At 31.5% G+C, this 5,322-nt stretch overlaps 1 pseudogene; it reads right to left on the reverse strand.

Annotated features, from left to right (window-relative positions):
- Positions 1 to 52: 52 nt before the first annotated feature.
- On the reverse strand, positions 53 to 4,474 carry LOC134244972 (CD82 antigen-like; annotated as a pseudogene).
- Positions 4,475 to 5,322: the final 848 nt, after the last annotated feature.

Raw genomic sequence — 5,322 nt, forward strand, 5'->3', positions numbered from 1 at the left:
TTCAAATTTTAAAAAAAACCCAGAATATCATTTAATGTTGCCTTTGTTTTTTTTAATATCCCTTATAATCATCGTCAGCAGAACGAAATGACTTGCAGGCTAAGATGATTCCAAAAAGCTGAAAAAATGAAAATTGATATCAGGTTAATTATTATTCTAAAGGTTTTTTTTCTGTCTGTCCTGGTGTAGTAAAAGGCTCCAATAATGTACATGTAGAAAGAAGGAGACATGACCAATTGTTAAATATGTGTATTTCTACTCCATATCCAGGTACATGTACGTTGTTTTTATGCTGTCATTTTTCAAGCTGAAAATATTTATCAGTTTATTTATTTATTTAATAACAGTCTCAATAAATTATAAATCATCCTGCTGTCCCTATTTTACTGTTAACAATGACCATTCATATACAGGTAGTAACTGATCTGAATTTGTTTTTGCTTCTGTTAAATGAGAAGGATTTTTAGTGTTGATTAGGTTCAAATCTAAGAAAAGAACGTATCTATAAATCAATTTAGCATGCGACATCTCGATCCCGATGAAAATTATACGTCACTTCCGTTTCGCACAGGACATAACCCACAAACCAAAGACCGTTGTAACGCTTGAATCTGACCTTTAAAAAACTGGGCTGTATAAAAAAGATTTTTTTTAACACCGCAATTTTTGCAAGTACGAGTATCTTTAAAGCAATCTTAAAGTCTGTCACACAGACACACACACGAAATCTTGTGGTTCAATTTCCCGTCAAAATGCGTTGCGATGGGATGATAATATACGACACTTGAATAATTAAAATTGTATAAACTTTCTGTCGCTTGGATTTCAGAAACAGAATTCTGATATTTGTTTGGTTGCGAATTTTCGATAAAGTCCGAGATTAAGATTAGTTTCCAAGATCTATACCTTTTCCTTAATGCAAAAATTTAATGACATTTTTATATTTGTATTTTTTTGTGCACAGTGCTTGAATGTGATAAAAAAATTATTGTGAGTGAACTTAATAACTATCTTTATGTGCATTGAATAGATGAAAGGGATTTTTGTCTTAATGAATGAAGTATTTCTCAAAAATCAATTAAAATCAACTTCATCGCACAAAATTTTAAGATTGTGGGGGTGTTCTTGCATAATTAAAACTGTGTAAATATATGCATTTTTGTCGAACATCATTCTCTGTTCTAAATGTGAAAAGTGTACAAGGTACAAAAAATTACGATCATCGATGATACCTGAATCATTGCTATTCCGATAGCCACTCCAATAATGATGGACAGATTACTCTTCAGCTGGTCTTGTAAGGTATTTAGACAACCCTGATTGTATAAAATAAATACAGTTAATTAAATTGATTATAGTTAAGTATAAGACATGCATGATTGTTTTTGTTTTAAATGAAATTTATTAATTCAAAGATTGATTTCATTTTTTTTACCTCAGAGTACAGGTTTTTGAAGCTTTGAGTAGGATTACCGGGCTCAGCCTCTTTTCTACAGTTTATGATGTTGTCATGACAACAGGAATCCGGAACAGGCTGTAAGAAATGTTTCCATCAGATATAATGACTTAACTGAAAAATCAACGCTAATTCCTAACTTTCAAGGCAGAATAATTCTAACTAAGGAGTCTTTAGACAAGGTTTTTTTTTTAATGAAATAAACTCTATTTGTGCAAATGAAAGCCTCGAATGCGAAAAATGATGGAAAGTACTGTATTGGAGAAAATTACCACAGTGGCGTTAAAATGTGTAACATTGACGTAATCTTTGTAGCTATTAACTCCACAGCAATGGATCTAAAAAAAAAACAAGAATAAAAAAATATTGAATGAAAATATTACAAGCACTACAAGATATTACAAGCATAGCTGCAGAACTAGCGTTATGGTTTTTATACGGGTCTTTAACCATTATGGTTTATGGTCAAAGACTAATATAAAACCATAACGCTACACTTAGCTATTACAAGCACTACAAGATATTACAAGGCATAACAGGTATTACAAGTATTACAAAAAAACGACAAACAGAAATAATTCTTACTCTAGATCTTGTAAACATTTCATACAAATTTTAAAGGAGGCTGGGGGTCAACAAATTAACCACAAATTGTCCACCAGCTTTAACTTCTTTTTTTAGATAAGGTATCTAAAGCTGTCAACTATCATTTGGCAAAGAAAAAATTCAGACATTTTAGTTTTAGAATTTGATCATTTTTGTATATCTTTATATGGAGCTCTTCTTCTAAAGGAGATCGAAATTAGACTGAAAATGGCTGCACCCCCCCCTTCCCAGCCCCTTTAAGACAACAACCGTAAGATTGCATGTGAATATTCGACAAAAAGATCATACATATTAACCCTTTTACTAGTATCATTTATTTTTTATTATTCAAAATCCAAGTTCTTTATGGGATGTTGAAAATCATCAATTTACAAAAAGCTTGTAAAAATATCTTTGTAAACATTGTTTGGTTTGACTTTAAGCCATCATAGTTCTCTCTGACATGTTGTAATAAAGTTGTTTTTAATCAAGGTAACTAACTATACATATAGTATTTTTACCAGATTTGTGAAATTCTCAACCGCTTGTATTTTAGTGTTGGGTGGCTGGAATTTGTATTCTGTGCTGAATAAAGTAATCCCCATAGCTACTAACTATAACAGTCAATCACTGTATGTAACATTTTCGAAAGGTCAATTGAACTAGAAAATCAAGCCCTTTTTTGGGGAGGGGGGGTGGTTACGAATTGTTTCTAAATTATAAATTTATTATTCTGTTCATCTTGCTCTTACTTCCTTGGATCCTTTACAGTATTGTACGAATTATAATCAAGTGACCGTTAAGGCCCTTGGGCATATTGTTTTTAACAGGGAGGTATAATTTGCTTAGAAAATATGTTTTATATGTTGAATGTCAAACTGACCGTTTTCTGTACATCATCCCAGGCTTGTCTTATTAAGGAGCTGTTCTTGTATTCTGCCACCGATTTTTTGAGTGTTTTACTGAGTTCATCGGTCACCTAAAGGGAAGAAAAATATACATTCATATCTTATGAATTGTGGAATATGATATCGTAGGTAGAATATCTTCTGAAATCTTTTTTTTTTTTTGGTTGATGCATAACATAAAGTTTGTAGATTTTCACTTATGGATTTCTTTATATTAAATGTGTTTAATTAAATGTATACATGGTTTCTGTTTTTTAAATCATACCTTGGATTTGTATACTGCTGCCATTATTCCTCCAGAGAACTCCCCAATGAATATAATGACGAGAAAGAAGATATACTGAAAAAAACCAAAGAGGAAATATTTTAAATTGTGTGTTGTTAGGCGTTGCTGAGATGTCAACTTTAGTTAATACTTTTGTTTGCAAACTGATTGTTAGATATGTTAAAAAAAAATAACGATAAAAAGTTATTTTTGAGCGGAAATGCCTGTGTTTTATTTTAAAATTGTAAAGCAGGAAATCAAATCACACAGAAACATTTTAACATAACAGATAAAAGTAGATATGGAAAACGGCACTTGTAAAAGTGAAATGATCACATGTCTTGTTTTATAAGGAGACGTTCATACATGTTCTGTGAATCTAATAGTGTACAATTTATGTATAAAATTGAAATAATCTTAAAACATGTAAAATATGATGTATCGATACAAACCAAGGCCAGGGCCCATTTCCACTGCTTACATCCCCCAAGACACCCTAGGAAGCCCACTAAGAAAACGACACTCCCGAACCCAATAAGAACATAGGCTGTGGAAGAAATTGCTTGATCATGACTGTCCACTGAAATTAACTTCTGTATATTCACAGAGTGGGATCTACTTTCAGCCAAATTCCTGCGCCAAGGATGCCACCTCCAGAAAGCTGGAATTAAAAAAAAATATCTTAATGATGACAAGGTGTAAATGCATGTCGGAAACCACGAAATTTTTTTTTCAATGTGTCCACAGTTTTGAGTAGAATGGACATAAAATCCGTGGCTTGCGAGTTGTCATGAAAATTGACTCCATGTATATATAAACACATTTATTGTATATTTATATACATGATCACATAGATACATGAACATTAAGAATTTTCTAAATTTTCTTAGCAAACAAATGCTGGAAAAATCAACAAACATAATAAGGAAAAAGAATATTTTTAGACAATTTTTTAAAATATTTCCTCACCACAAATATTATGTTGAAAACCACAAGAATACACCTGGCGAACCCCGTACAACACCCGTCTCCCATGTTGCTTTTTCTCAAACTGGCAAGTATTTAAAGATGTACATATATTTCAGTGTCTGAGGAAGAGAGAGGAGAGAAGAGAGAGACTTTTAAATACAATCAAAATTTTAAAACTTCCCAAACCTTTTTTCTATCTACTTCCTCCAATGCTTTCCTTCCAATAAAAAAAATTCCTTTGTCGAAGACGCTATACTTTTAAAACGGATTTTAACAAAATTCAATGATCATATCTACTTATATAAAACCTCCTGCTACCGTCCCTCGTGCATTCACTCTCAAAAGGAAGTGCGCGACACTGATTTAATTTTTGTGAACTTTGAACAGTAGGGAAGATCATGTAACAATTTTTTATGTTAGGTCGTTTTTAGTCTTAATTCCCTTTTTTAGAAAATCCAACCCAAATTTAAAAAATTTTTAAACGTCGTGAAAAAGTGGGAAAAACTGTCAAAATACAAAAATGAAAACTTACCTCTTTGTATAATAAAGTCTAGACTGGATATTTAGCCGATTTTGATAACAAAAGGCCAAAGGATATCAAATAATAGCTTAAAATTCAGGGTACTACTTTAAAAATGTAAAAATACTGCACAGTATCTCTCTAACACAAAATAATAAAACTCAAAAAGATTGTGCAATTAAGGATTGTATATTAATATACTGCTGATAAATATCAGTACTTTTTAATTTGAACGTAAAATCGCGTGATAATTACTCTTGAAATATGTATTAATGTTCATGTGACCTTTTGGTTAGTTATATGTAATAGCAACATGTGAATCTGTAATCAGTAGTGTGAGATAAAGGTCCCTAACACTATCGCTGGGTTATGTTATTAACTTTATTGCCTGTATAACTGATAAAGAATGCAACAACTTGTTATCTACGTGTAAACATGTATATATTATATTTCATTTTAGCCTGAAAGGAATATGTAAAAGACCATACATGCAGCATTCATACTAAGGAATAGAGGATACATTACTTTAATTTGCAGTATCTAATATCTCTTCCTCCTAACCCTATTCAATTAAAATATTGAATGTTCTTGTTTGAGCTATACATGCATTTCCCAATTT

This window comes from Saccostrea cucullata, unplaced genomic scaffold (assembly GCF_032062105.1).
Source record: "Saccostrea cucullata isolate Sc308-1 unplaced genomic scaffold, CSIRO_AGI_Scuc_v1 ctg20981, whole genome shotgun sequence".
Lineage (NCBI taxonomy): Eukaryota > Metazoa > Mollusca > Bivalvia > Ostreida > Ostreidae > Saccostrea > Saccostrea cuccullata.